General features: G+C 45.4%; 1 protein-coding gene across 22 annotated transcripts in view; it reads right to left on the bottom strand.

The window, feature by feature from the left end:
• Positions 1-13,824, bottom strand: part of PTK2B (protein tyrosine kinase 2 beta) — a 143,582-nt gene extending 129,758 nt beyond the window's left edge. For 7 of the 22 annotated variants that reach the window (XR_014828416.1, XR_014828417.1, XR_014828415.1 and 4 more), the window contains exon 1: positions 467-664. The gene's annotated coding sequence lies outside the window, so the exon portion shown is untranslated. Of the gene's footprint in view, positions 1-406; positions 665-1,008; positions 1,296-2,154; positions 2,256-11,608; positions 11,761-12,734 lie in introns of those variants that run through there. The other 15 variants (XM_084997734.1, XM_084997742.1, XM_084997749.1 and 12 more) reach the window with 6 other exon arrangements.
• Between the last annotated feature and the right edge of the window lie 103 nt (positions 13,825-13,927).

The following is a 13,927-nucleotide window of genomic DNA, read 5'->3' as shown; positions in this document are numbered from 1 at the left end:
CCTCGCCAAACCCTGCTTACTTCCAGTCGGAGCAAGAATCAAATGGGGAGAGCAGCCGGGTGTGTGTGGGAATGTGACCAGGGTGGGCCTGCCAAAGGGGACAGCAGGAGCAGAGCTGGGCGCGGCAAAGGGCTACAATACCGGAGTTGCGGTTGAGCTGGGAAAGCTCTCCAGTCTGACCTTTAGAGGCGGGTGGCCTTTCTGCGCCCTCTCATCACCCCCTGCCCCAGCCTCTCCGCTCTGAATACGTCAAGAGGACTAAGAGGGAGAAACACCCTTTACTCTCAACTTAACTCCAAAAATAGAATCCCCTCCCCCACCCCACCCCCCACCCGCAGCTCCACTTCTGGGTGCGTGGCTCCTGGTTCAGGAACTCGCTCGCGTCCGGGTCCCCCCAACCTCCCACCTCGTCCAGCCTCCAACTTCTGGCCGGGCGCTCAGCCCCGATCGCGGGAGGGGGACTCACAAGGAGGGAAGCGCCGGCTCCCGGCGGCAGCTCTTCGGCTCGGCCAGGTGCGGGGCTGCGGCAGGTACAGGTGCGGCGGGGACTGCGCAGGTAAGGAAGGGGTTCCTCGGAGGGGCTTCGCGGCGGCTCCGGAGGCCTCCGCTGAGTAAGAGCGCTGACAGGTTTGTGTTTTCCCCTCTCCCCCTCCGACTTAACCACACCCCTGCTGCTCTCCTCCCCACTTCCTTAAAGGGTGGGGTGTGTTGTCTGCGGTGCTGAGCGTGTGTGCGGCTCCAGCCTCTTACCATAAACTCTGAAATAGACGCCGCCGCCAATTCTTAGAGCTACAAGTGCCCACCTGGCGGCCACGGCGGACCCTGGGTGGGGGGTGGGGGGAGGTGTCTTCTGTTGCTCTTTGCCCCCTGTGAGCAGTGGAGCTCCCAATTCTTACTACGCCTCCCTCTGCCTTTCCCTCCACTTGGAAACTTGGGAAGGTCATGCTTAGAGGTTGGTGTTTCCTCTTAGCCCCCAGGTAGGTTTCAGAGGTGGAGACTGTCACTTGCCTGTCACACTGCCGTCCTTGTTGTCCCTCCTGTTCTCTTCATGACCTAAAGTGCCCAGCCTCTTCTGGGGGCACCAGCGACCAGGTGACTCTCACCAAGGATCTTGGCAGAACTCATCCAAAGCCCTAACAACATGGAGGAGGTCCTTGCCCTGTAACAGCCAGGACCAGAGTGCGGCACAAGAACAGTCATAGAAGTTGAGTGGCCTTTGCTCACAGCAGCCCACTTTGTTGCCCAGAACCAAGAGGCCGGTTCACCTCTTCACTCAGGCCAGCAGGGCAGTGAGAGCTGAGGCAGTGACTCAAGGGCACTTAGCAACCCCTTTCCCTATCACTGGAAAGATTCCAGACTTTCTCCTGAGTAGGAGGAGGTGAACAGGGCTTAGCATTAAGGTCAAAAAGCTGGTGTGTCACTCAGCGTTCCCCCGCATCTTCTCCAGAGCCCCCACTCTAAACCTCTTCATTCTGCACCCTGTGAAGGGCTGGATCTCCCACAGTTCTAGAAGATGCTCTTCACCAGGGCAGCCCTAACTAAACATGGTGCCCCCTAAAGTTGTGCAGCCACACGTGGCAGCCCTTCATACCCGATACCCTTCCCACCCCCTCCGTGACACTTTCTCACACCCTGCTTCCAAACTCTGCAAACCAGCCACCCAAGGAAAAAGGAAAGGCAAAGCCAGCATTTGGTGAGCATGTCTAAATAATCACTGTGCTAAGGAAGCATTCAGTTTACATTTCATCTGCATTTATATTTCACTTAATTCTCCCCATTTTGTGAAAAGAGGATTGAGATGAATGAACCACACACACTGTTTCTCCTGGCATGATCAGTGGCTTTTAAAATGTAGATACCTTGGAGTTCCTGCTGCGGTGCAGTGGGATCTGTGGTATCTTGGGAGCCCCGAGACCCAGATTTGATCCCTGACCCGGCACAGTGGGTTAAGGATCTGATGTTGCTGCAGCTGCAGCTTAGTTTGTGCTGCGGCTCAGATCTGATCACTGGCCTGGGAACTCCATATCACAGGGTGGCCGAAAAAATAAAAAATAACATAAAATAAAGATACCTGGATGACACTCCAAGTCTAGTGAAAATCAGAATCTCTGCACCCAGGCTCCCCCCACTCATGCAGGGCAACTTACAACTTACCATGGAGCTCACGGCCACGACTACTGGTGCTCAGTCCTGTTCATCCTGTCCACCAATTAGCCATGTTCTCAACACCAGGTAATACCGGGTGATACCAGGGTCTGCAAAGCAGTCAGAAGACATGCAAGTAGGTATCCAGGGAGACCTTGGCTAGGGCTTGGGCAGCAAGGTGAGTCAGTTGGGGTAAATTGGATTTAGCTGGGGACTTATGGGGAAAGGGGCAACTGGACCACTCTGCAAGGAACCTGTCAGAGTGCATCAGAAAGCAGGTGGCCAGACCGTCTTCTTGCGATCAGGAATGAGGTGATGAAGGTCCAGCGGTGTGAAGTTTGGGGGCCTGCATGAATTGTGGAGGGTCTGTGCCAGGTGGTGACAGTGGGAACTCAAGAGCAAGGTGACCCCAGACTGGTTTAAAAAAAGGCGAGTTTGAGTATGCTGCCTCAGTGTGGCCAAATCTACAAACTACATTCTCACCAGATTCTCATTGGGGGGAAAAAAAGTTGTCAGATATTCAAAAATTTCAGAGGTTGTTGAAGTCTTCAGCAATTTTTTTGATGCTCCAAAATCTAGCTCCTAGAATCATAGCATCATATATTTTACTTATGAAAGAGACATTGAGAAACTCCCTGAGGTGGATGACTCCATTTTCAGGTCTTCTTCCGTTCTGTCTAGTGTTGCCCATGAAAGGCTAAGGTGACAGGGTCAAATGTTATCTGAGGAACCAAACGTTAAATCCCAGAGTCACCTTTGCCTTTCCTTCATTACTCCAGAGCCACTCAATCTCTAGGTCCTGGGAATCCTTCCAAGCATCTTTCTTAGTCACTGTTTTCTTTCTAGTCCTATTGCTCCTACCCGGGTTAATGGCCTGTTTATCTTCTGCCCAGACTCTGTGCACAGGTTTCTTCTAACCTGTCTCCCACTCCCATCCTGAGAGGTGTTGGGACTGGAGCTCAGGAAAGTGGTCTGAGCTGTTGATGAGCTTCTGGCTGGCATTTGAAACCACAGGGATGGGTCAGACTGTCTGGGGCAGAAGTAAGAGGAAACAGAGATCTTAAAGTCAGGCTCTTGCCTGGAGCAAATTTAGCGAAGAGGCAAAAGTTGGATGGAGTGGGCTGAAGGGTGAGCGGGAAGTAAAGACATGGAGGTATGACTGTGGGATTAGGTTCTGGGCGATGGCTGGTGAGTGGAAGTTATGTGTGCAGCTTCAGGTTCAAATCCTTCAAGGGAACAGGTATGCCCTCCACTAGTCCCTCTTCTACTTTTTTTTTAAATTTTATTTTAAATTTATTTTTGTAGGTTTCTTTCTTTCTTTTTTTCATTTCCTTTTTGTCTTTTGAGGGCCGCACCCATGGCATATGGAAGTTCCCAGGCTAGGGGCTGAACTGGAGCTGTAGCCACTGCCCTAGGCCACAGGCACAGCAACGCCAGATCGGAGCTGGGTTTGCCACCCACACCACAGCTCACGGCAACGCTGGATCCTTAACCCACTGAGTGAGACCAGGGATCCAACCTGCGTCCTCCTGGTTGCTAGTCAGATTTGTTTCCGCTGAGCCATGATGGGAACTTCCCCCTTTTCTACTACTAACTGAAGGTGGAAACCGGAGCAGTTATTTTGGTCTGTGGCCTTGGGAGTAGCAGAGCAACACGAGAGAGGACGCCTGGGTCCCTAATGAATGCCATCAAGCCACCATGCTAGTCTCAGACATGGTCTGGACCTGGCGGAACTTTTACACCAGAGAGAAATGCACTTCAATTGTTCAGGTTACTGCACTTGACCCCTTTCTGTTATCAAAGCCTAAACTGCATCCTAATATATACCATCATGGCCTAATTTCTTTTGTATGCAAATTGAGGCAGAACCTCAATATCTTCATCTATAAAATGGAAATAATGGACACTACAGGGTTGTTGGGAGGACTGGAAATAGTACGCTTAAGTTTTCTTGCTAGTGTTAACGGCTCATAGCAGACAAGAATGGAAGGTATTATAACCTGTTGTAACTCTAAACAATGTGGTCCTGGAATAAAAATAATGGTTCCTTTAAAATATTCCATACCCCACTCCCAACAGTATAGGGGAGAAGAGAAACAAAAACAGCAAAATGGAGAACTGACGTAAGATGAATGATGTGTACGTAGGGGGTTAATTATACTGTTCTTTCTAGTATTTGTGTTTGAAAATGTTCATAGAAGAAAAGCTAAAAATAAATACAGTCTTTCCAGGAATTCCCTGGTGGTCTAATGGTTAAGGATCTGGCATTATCACTGCTGTGGTACAGGTTCGATCTCTGGCTTGGGAACTTCTTCATGCCAAGGGTGTGGCCAAAATAAATACATAAGCAAATAAGTAAATAAATGTTTTTCCACAAAGGAGAAAAAAAAAAAAAACGCTTTTGGACATAACTCAAAGTGAATCTCCTTGGGAAAAATAAAGCTGCATTAAATACAGTGAAAAATTAATTGGGTATACAAGAGGGAAGGCAGATGGATAAGGCAGAAGAGTATTTTTATTTTAGGCAGTTTCCACAGCCCAGACATTGCTGCCAGCTCTTCTGTAGCTCCCCAGGGTGGTCGCAGGACAGTGGGCTGCAAGACAGGCTTGGAGGATGCCTGCACGAAGGGGAGCCCACCCTGCCCACTCTGGGTCGACTCCTGTGACTTGGACCTTCTTGGTTCCCCTTCCTTACCCCAACCGTGAGTGAGCCCAACGGGTCTCCCACAGCCTATGGAAAAGCTTTGAATCAACAGAGTGACTGTGGGAACCTTGACTTGCCATTATTGATGCCAGTGAGTCTAACAAACACGGCCATCAGCTCCCAGCCCACACTGTGCCAGAAGCATCGACTAGGGTGGGAGAGCAGGGTGCTGCAGGCAAATTCATTGTTAATAGCAAGAAGAGCCTCTAAAAAAGAAAGAAAAAAAAATTGCTTCGCAAATGCAAGAACCTGCAGATCACAGGCATCTGTGGCCATTTAAGGGACAAAGAACCCTGCACACTTCATTAACTCCTGAGAGTACCCCGTTATTACCCAGCCTGGCTCAGTAATTACTGTCTATTTCAGTAAATCACGAAGAAAAGTTTGAATTATGTTCTGCATCCTCTATTTTTGAGAAGAAAAAGCACAAGATGTATTTCAGAAAATTTTCTGTTAAAAATGTTTGCCATAAAGTAATTGGGTGCTTACAGACAAATTTTAGGAACATGGAATGGGAGCATAGATTTCATTTTGTCAAGCTGTCAAGTTGCCAGTCTGTACTGAGTCTTTACTGCCCTTGCTCCTTCACAATTAGTAGCAGCAGTGTGTAGCCTTCACTGGGGACCTCCAAACCAGGGGTCAAAACCCCAAATGCTAAGGAGTGTGAGGGAAGATGGCTGGGTAGGGACTGTGGCAAACAGGAATAAATGTCCTTCCTACAGGGACCAGTTGCTATTCAGCTCAACTTCCCTGCCATGCAGGAGAGGGAGCTTCATGTAGCAATGTAGCCAGATCTTTCCTTCTTTAAAAGCAAAAACAAACAGAAAGCAAACAAAAAGCAAAAAGAAAATTAAGAAAATATTTCCAGGAGTTCCCATCGTGGCTCAGCGGAAATGAATCCGACTAGTAACCATGAGGTTGCAGGTTTGATCCCTGGCCTCATTTAGTGGGTTAAGGATCAGGCATTTCTGTGAGCTATAGTGTAGGCTGCAGATGCAGCTTGGATCTAGTATTGCTGTGGCTGTGGTGTAGGCCAATGGCCATAGCTCCAATTTGACGCCTGGCCTGGGAACCTCCATATGCTGTGAGTGCGGCCCTAAAAAGCAAAAAACAAAACTAAACAAAACAAAAAAACCAGTAAAAAAAGAAAATATTTCCATTTATAATAGTATCAAAAAGAATCAAATGGAGGACTTAACACACTGAAAACTGTAAAACACTGCTTAGAGAAATCATAGGGCACAAATAAGTGGAAAGATATCCTGTGTTCATGGACTGAATGACAATATGATGGAAATATTACCCCAAGTGATCTACATATTTAATGTAATCCCTGTGAAAATCTGAACACCATTTAACAGAGAAATAGAAAAAAAAAATCCATCTTAAAAATTTTATGGAATCTTAACAGACTCCAATGATCAAAATAATCTTTAAAAAGAAATAACAGAGTTGGAGGTCTCACACGTCCATATTTCAAAACTTATTATAAAGCTGCAGTAATCAAAACAGTGTGGCATTGGCATAAAGACAGACATAGAGACCAGTGCAATAGAGAATCCTGAAATGAACCCTTGGGCTTATGATCAAGTGATCTTCAACAAGGGTGCCAAGACCACTCAATGGGGAAAGGATAGTCTCTTCAAATTGGACATCCACATGCAAGAGAATGATCCTTTCCTTACACCATCTATAAAAATTAATTCAACATAGATTGAAGGCCTACACATAAGACCTAAAAACCTTTTTAGGGCCACACCCATGGCATATGGAGGTTCCCTAGCTAGGGGTCGAATTGGAGCTACAGCTGCCAGACTATACCATAGCCACAGCAATGCCAGCCACATCTGCAACCTCCACCACAGCTCATGGGAACACCAGATCCTTAACCACTGAGCGAGGCCAGGGATCGAACCCATGTCCTCATGGATACTAGTTGGGTTTGTTAAGTGCTGAGCCATGACAGGAACTCCTAAGACCTAAAACTTTAAAGTTCTTAGAAGAAAACACAGGGGGATAGCTTCATGACATTGGCAATAATTTCTTGTATATGACATCAAAAGTACTAGCAACAGAATAAAAAGACATAAATTGGACTACATCAAAGTAAAAAATTTCTGTGCAGCAGAATGAAAATGAGGGAAACTTTCTGCACTGATGGTAGGAATGTAAACTGGTGCAACCACTATGGAAAACAGTATGGGGGTACCTTAGAAAACTATATATAGAATTATCATATGACCCAGCAGTCCCACTCTTGGGCATATGTCTGGACAAAACTTTCCTTGTAAAAGACACATGCATCCATATGTTCATTGCAGCACTATTCACAATAGGCAAGACATGGAAACAACCTAAATGGCCATCAACAAATGAATGGATTAAGAAGATGTGGTATACGTACACAATGGAATACTATTCAGCCATAAAAAGGACAAAATAATGCCATTTGCAGAAACATGGATGGAACTAGAGACTCTCATACTAAGTGAAGTAAGTCATAAAGAGAAAAACAAATACCATATGATATCACTTATACCTGGAATCTAATATATGGCACAAATGCACCTTTCCACAGAAAAGAAATTCATGGACTTGGAGAACAGACTTGTGATTGCCAAGGGGGAGGGGATGGGAGTGGGATGGACTGGGAATTTGGGGTTAATAGATGTGGACTATTGCCTTTGGAATGGATAAGTGATGAGATCCTGCTATATAGCACTGGGAACTATATCTAGTCACTTATGATTGAACATGACAATGTAAGAAAAAAAGCATGTATATATGTATGTGTGACTAGTTCACCTTGCTGTACAGTTGAAAATTGACAGAATGCTATAAACCAGCTAATGGAAAAAGTAAAAATCATTAAAAGAAGAAAAAAGAATGAAAATGAACAGCAACAAAATGAAAAGGCACAAACTGAGAGAAAATGTTGGCAAATTATATATCTGGTAAGAGGCTGGCATCCAGAATACATAAAGAACTCATATAACCCAGCAACAACAACAACAAATAACGTGATTTTAAAAAAGGGATAAAGGGCACAAGTAGGCATTTCTCTAAGGATGATATTCAAATGGCGAAGAAGCAAATGAAGATGTTCAACATCACTAATCATTAGGGAAGTGCAAATCAAAACCACACTGAGATATCATCTCACATCCATTAGGATGGCTACTATTTAAAAAAAGAAACAAAGAAAGAAAATAAGTATTGGCCAGGATGTAGAGAAATTGGTACCCTTTGTGCACTGTGGGTGGGAATGTACGATGATGAATCTATTGTAGAAGACAGTGTGTCCGTTCATCAAAAAAGTAAAAATAGACCTAGAGATTCCACTTCTGGGTATCTACTCAAAAGAATTGAAATCAGGGTCTCAAAGAAGAGATATTTGTGTACCCATGTTCACAGCAGCATCACTCACAAGAGCTATGAGGTGGAAGGAACCCAAGTGTCCATTCACGGATGGATGGGTAAACAAAATTGTGACAGATACGTACAATGCAAGGTTATTCAGCTTTACGAAAGGAAGGAAACTCTTAACATATGCTACAATGTGGATGAACTCTGAGGACAACTGAAAAAAGACAACTATTATTTGATTTCACTTATGTGTGGGACCTGGAGTAATCAGCTTCTTAGAGACCCAATGTAGACTGGTAGTTGCCAGGAGCTGAGGCGAGGAGGAAGTGGGCTCTGAGTTTGTTTGCAAGAGGAAAAGTTCTGAGTATTGGTCACACAAGAATGGGATTATACTTAACATTGCTGAACTGCACACTTAAAAATGCCTAGAATGGTAAATTTTATGCTTATTTTAGCACAATGCAAATCCCCCCCCTTTTTTTTTTTAAGAGCTGTACCCGTGTCACATGGAAATTCCCAGGCTAGGGGTTGAATTGGAATTGCAGCTATTGGCCTACACCACGGTCATAGCAGCTTGGGATCTGAGTGTGGTCTGTGACCTACACCACAGCTCACAGCAACATGGGATCCTTAACCCACTGAGCAAGGCCAGGGATTGAACCCGAATCTTCATGGATACTAGTCAGGTTTATAGCCCGCTAGGTCACAATGGGAACTCCAAAATTTTTTTGTTTTTGTTTTTGTCTTTTCTAGGGCTGCTTCCAGTGGCATATGGAGGTTCCCAGGCTAGGGGTCTAATCGGAGCTGTAGCCACCAGCCTATGCCACAGCGACAGCAACTCAGGATCCGAGCCATGTCTGCGACCTACACCACAGCTCACGGCAATGCCGGATCCTCAACCCACTTAGCAAGGCCAGGGATCGAACCCACAACCTCATGGTTCCTCGTCAGATTCAGTAACTACTGCGCCACGATGGAAACGCCTCCCCAAATTTTTTAAACAACAATAAAAAAAGCAAAGGTAAAAATTGTTTTTGTTGTTTTTATGGGGAATCTCCCAAATTACATATGTCGGCACCTGTTCTAAACCTGTAGTTGCTTACCTAATGGAGATTTTCCCCTCTTTCATACTAAATAGCCAAACCTCAAATGTGTCTCAGTGCACATCCCTCCAGTACATGATTCATGTAAAGCCTAATTGATTCAGGTCAGCCACTGGGGTCTCATCCTCTTGCTGGTGCTGGATTTAGAGGTGGACACGTGACCCAGTTCTGATTGGTAAGGTGTGAGGGAAAGTCTTCTGGAGGTTTGTAGGAAAGGTTTCTTGGCTCTGAAAATTTGATATATTAGGGAGAAATGGTCCTATTTCATTTCCGGACATGGGTTTATACCAGGATAAGATGTCTGGAGCAGCTGCAGTAATTTTCCAACCAAAAGGCTGCCATAGTCAGGCCAGAAAGATGGAGAGATTCTGGGGGTCTCAGTGTTACTGAGTTGGACAGAGCCTTCTTGCTTCCAGACTTTCTGTAATGTGAGACCATGTATCCCTTTATTGTTTAATCACTTTGAGTTGCAATTTAAAAGTTGAAGCTTAGAAGGCCACAATTGGTACAGAGGGGAAAAAGCATATGGATCAAATAAAAGAAGTCTGCAACCAAATATGACCCAGAGGCAGGCAAGCTACTACTGTGGGTGTTTCTCTAGTCACTTGCATTAAGCACTATTTCTTAAGGGAGTTCTCCCTGCATTAATCAAACTCAGAGCTCCTGCCTTCATCTTCTCCAAGGTGGAGGCCTCAGAAAAGGCCCAAGCCATCACTGCACCTCCACATAAAGCATCAAACTGAGGAGTTCCTGCTATGGCACAATGGGATTGATGGCATCTCTGCAGCACTGGGATGCAGGTTTGATCCCAGCCCCACAGAGTGGGTTAAGGAACTGGCGCTGCTGCAGCTGCGCTGTAGTTTGCAACTGCAGCTCGGATCTGATCCCTGGCCCAGGAACTCCATATATCACAGGGTGGCCAAACGAGGGGAAAAAAACCCAAAAAACCATTAGACTCAAAAATGTCGATATAGGAGTTCCTGTCGTGGCGCAGTGGTTAACAAATCCGACTGGGAACCATGAGGTTGCCGGTTCGGTCCCTGCGCTTGCTCAGTGGGTTGACGATCCGGCGTTGCCGTGAGCTGTGGTGTAGGTTGCAGACGCGGCTCGGATCCCGCGTTGCTGTGGCTGTGGCGTAGGTCGGGGGCTGCAGCTCTGATTAGACCCCTAGCCTGGGAACCTCCATATGCCACGGGAGCGGCCCAAGAAATAGCAAAAAAGACAAAAAAAAACCCAAAAAAAACCAAAAAATGTCGATATATTACTGAACAAGTTCATGGTTCTTGCTACTGTCAGCGCTGCAACTGTCAGGTACAGCAGTCATCTTCCTTATTCCTATAATATTCTTTGATATTAAATCTACTTTGATATTAATAGGGCCACTCCACCTGTCTTTGATTCATGTTAGCATGGTGTATCTTTTTTATCCTTTTACTTTCAATTTAATTGTAGGTTTATATTTAAAATGGGTTCCTTTTATCTAACAGCTTTTTACTTCATAGCCACTTTTCAGTCAACTGCTTTTAAAAAGAAGAAAGAAAAAAAAAAAGCTGTTCTTTCTGCACCTAGCAATATTTTTCTTACATAAATGTATGTGTTACTAGCAGCGGGGTTAGAAATGTAGCAATGCCTGACAAATATGCCCGGGCATGGGGTGAGGCAAGTTACAATAGGAAGAACTAGCAGTGGGCTTTCGCAACAGTTTAGCTGGTATACAGAGGAATTTGAAATTCTACCGCATTTCAGGGCCTCTGAAGTTGGTCCATTCTTACTGGAAGAAGAAACAGAAGCTGGTGACACATTAGTTACAATCACCAAGACTTCTCTTTCCTGGTCTGTGTGTAAGGTTTAGTCACCCTCTTTCCTGAAATAATGCACAGAATCAAAAAAGTCCAGAGTGTCTGAGCTAGTAAGAATTTGAAGCAATTTGTCCAATCTTTCCTTTAACGGTTGAGGAAAAGGAAGTAAGAAAAGTAAAATAACATGCCCTAGGTCATGCCCCAGGCTGCCCCTGGCCCCGGTGTGGCTTGGAATAGGACCAAGTCTTTTCCGGATTTCCAGAAAGACTGGAGGACCTTATTGGTTTGACGGTAACCTTTGTATTCTTCTTAAAGAAAAAAAAAAGCAATACATTTGGGTGTTTTTTTTTTTTTTTTTTTTTTTTTTGTCTTTTGAGGGCCACACCCACGGCCTATGTAGGTTCCCAGGCTAGGGGTCTAATTGGAGCTGTTGCTGCCGGCCCACGCCAGAGCCACAGCAACACCAGATCTAAGCCATGTCTGCGACCTACACTCATGGCAACGCTGGATTCTTAACCCGCTGAGCAAGGCCCGGAATCGAACCTGCAACCTCATGGTTCCTGGTTGGATTCGTTTCCACTGTGCCACGACGGGAACGTCAACTCTTTACTCTTGTTTTGTTTGGTGGTCCTACTCAAGAGTCCTAGGAAAAAAACAACAAAACGAACAAAGAAAATCATATGAATGGCATGAAACAGATAGCAAAACATATTCACAGAGCAACTGGGACATACAGATAAAAGAGTTAAAGAAAATGAGACTAGGAGAAACTAGATACTCCAGAGGAGTGCCTAGAATGTGGGGTTATTAGCCCCATCTTGTGGCCTTTCCAGATATTGCCTCTAAGGTTAATTTTTGAACCAATAAGCATAGCTGGAGACCAACTAGATGAGTAGATCTAGAGCAATGGGTCTCAAACTTTAGTGTACCTGAGAATCACCTGGAGGGCATGTGCAAAATGTAGGTTCCTGCCCCCTCCCCAAAGAGGCAAGTAGATAAAAGTACGTTCAAGAATCTGTGCTTTTAGAAAGCCCAGGTGATTGCAGCAGGATCACTGACCATGCATAAGAAACACTGCAGAAAGCAGTAAGAATTGGTGGCATCCATCTCCGTGGTATTGTGGGAAAAGGGCTATTCTGACTAAAAGTTTGGAAGGAAATTGTCTAGGACTATCAAGGGCCCGAGATTTTGGCCTACTTGCATGTTAACATGCATAATGAAAAAAATGTTGTGTGCCATATCAGTAAACAAGAGATGTTGCAGCTATCAAGCCATCACATCAATGCTGACCTGATGATGAGCCCTGAAGGAACTCAGGATCAAAAGAGGATGCCATCTAGCAGTCAACGGCTACAGCCAGCTTCAGACAGGGCCTGAGGAAACTCAGGATGAAAAACCACAGGATACTGGCCCCAGACTGCTGAGGTGCATATCAAAGGATTTCAGCGAGCCCAGACTCTTGGAATTTCCCATACACAGAAAAGTGTAAAATTCCTTAACTTGAGATGTCTGTTTTTTTTTTTTTTTTTTTTTTTTTTAATTAACAGTAATCTTTTGAAATTCCAACAACCTGGTCTTTGTTGCAAGAACTCCAGTATGTCCTGGCCCCTCTCTTACCTCTTTGGAGCAGTCTTTCAGAGTGACATACTGTGTCCTGGGCTTAAGTCCTCATTTTTGTCCAAGAAACAAAACATAATTCTCAACTTTTATGTTTTACATTTTTTTTTTTCTCTCTCAGTATTCCAAGTCAGCATGCCACAGTCTTAGGAATGCTGGTAGATAAGAATTCTGGGTCAGAGACAAAGGATAGTTTAATCCAACAGCAATAGTAGTAGTCAGATTATAGTCACTTGAGCCAGTTTCTTGACCCTTAATTCCCACAAGCCTTTTGGGAACCTGTGGGCCACAGGAGGAAGCTTAGGGAACCTGAATGAATCTTTTATAATGAGGAGTCAGATTGCCAGATCTTTGCCTGGAAGGAGACATTATTTCTGTCTTCTCAAGCTGTTTATCATAGGAACATCCTTGAAAAATAAGTCTTATAAATGCAGTCTCTGCTCCCACACAGGAACCTGAGCCATGTGGACTTTGTCTTCCAACGGAAACCGGAAATGAAAGTGTGTCAGGGGAAAAGAATCCTACGTCAACCTGTGGCAGGAATGGTGAGTTGGAGAGCCTCATGCCTGCTGTAACTGGCATGAAGAATTCAGCTTGGATGCTAATTCCCATAGATAACTTTGCAGACGTCCTTGATCTCCGTTTCACTCTCGAGGACATAGGTTGGAAAGACTGTGACTTGCCCACTTATTCAACCACGGGATAAGAATGGGGTCTTCTCAGAGGTCCTCTAGGGCCCCTTTCTCTCACTCGGTTCTGCCTTACCCTAGGGGGCAAGCACAAAACTGGCCAAAATAAGTAAACAACTAATGCAAGAGTGGGCAAAGATCTTCGAAACAGCACTGCAAGTAGTGGACACGCTAACGACCAGGTAAGGTAGACTCCACTTCGGAACCAGAAATAAGGAGCTCTGGCTCCTCCCACCTCACATGCCTGAGATTTCCGGGGATTGGTTAACGAAGAGGCTCCTAGACTTCATTTCCCATTTGAAATCGGAAGTAGGTTTCAGTGACTAGGAACCCCACAGACTGGAAGGGGACTTACTTCCCAGCTAAAACTAGCGGGCCAACAAGGGAATGGCGGGAACTGCGGAGCATACAGGCCCCGCCCCGCTCTTCCGGGATTCCTCCCGCCCCGCGCCGACCGGAACTGGGCGGAGTCTCCAGACTACGCCCTTTGCGCTATTGGTTGGC

This window comes from Sus scrofa, chromosome 14 (assembly GCF_054392235.1).
Source record: "Sus scrofa isolate SSC_HxYL_T2T_F1_AM1 chromosome 14, Sscrofa_HxYL_maternal_Yorkshire_Landrace_v2.0, whole genome shotgun sequence".
In the NCBI taxonomy this organism is placed as follows: domain Eukaryota; kingdom Metazoa; phylum Chordata; class Mammalia; order Artiodactyla; family Suidae; genus Sus; species Sus scrofa.
Note: the sequence above shows the minus strand (reverse complement) of the source record. Positions and strands in the feature narration are given on the sequence as shown.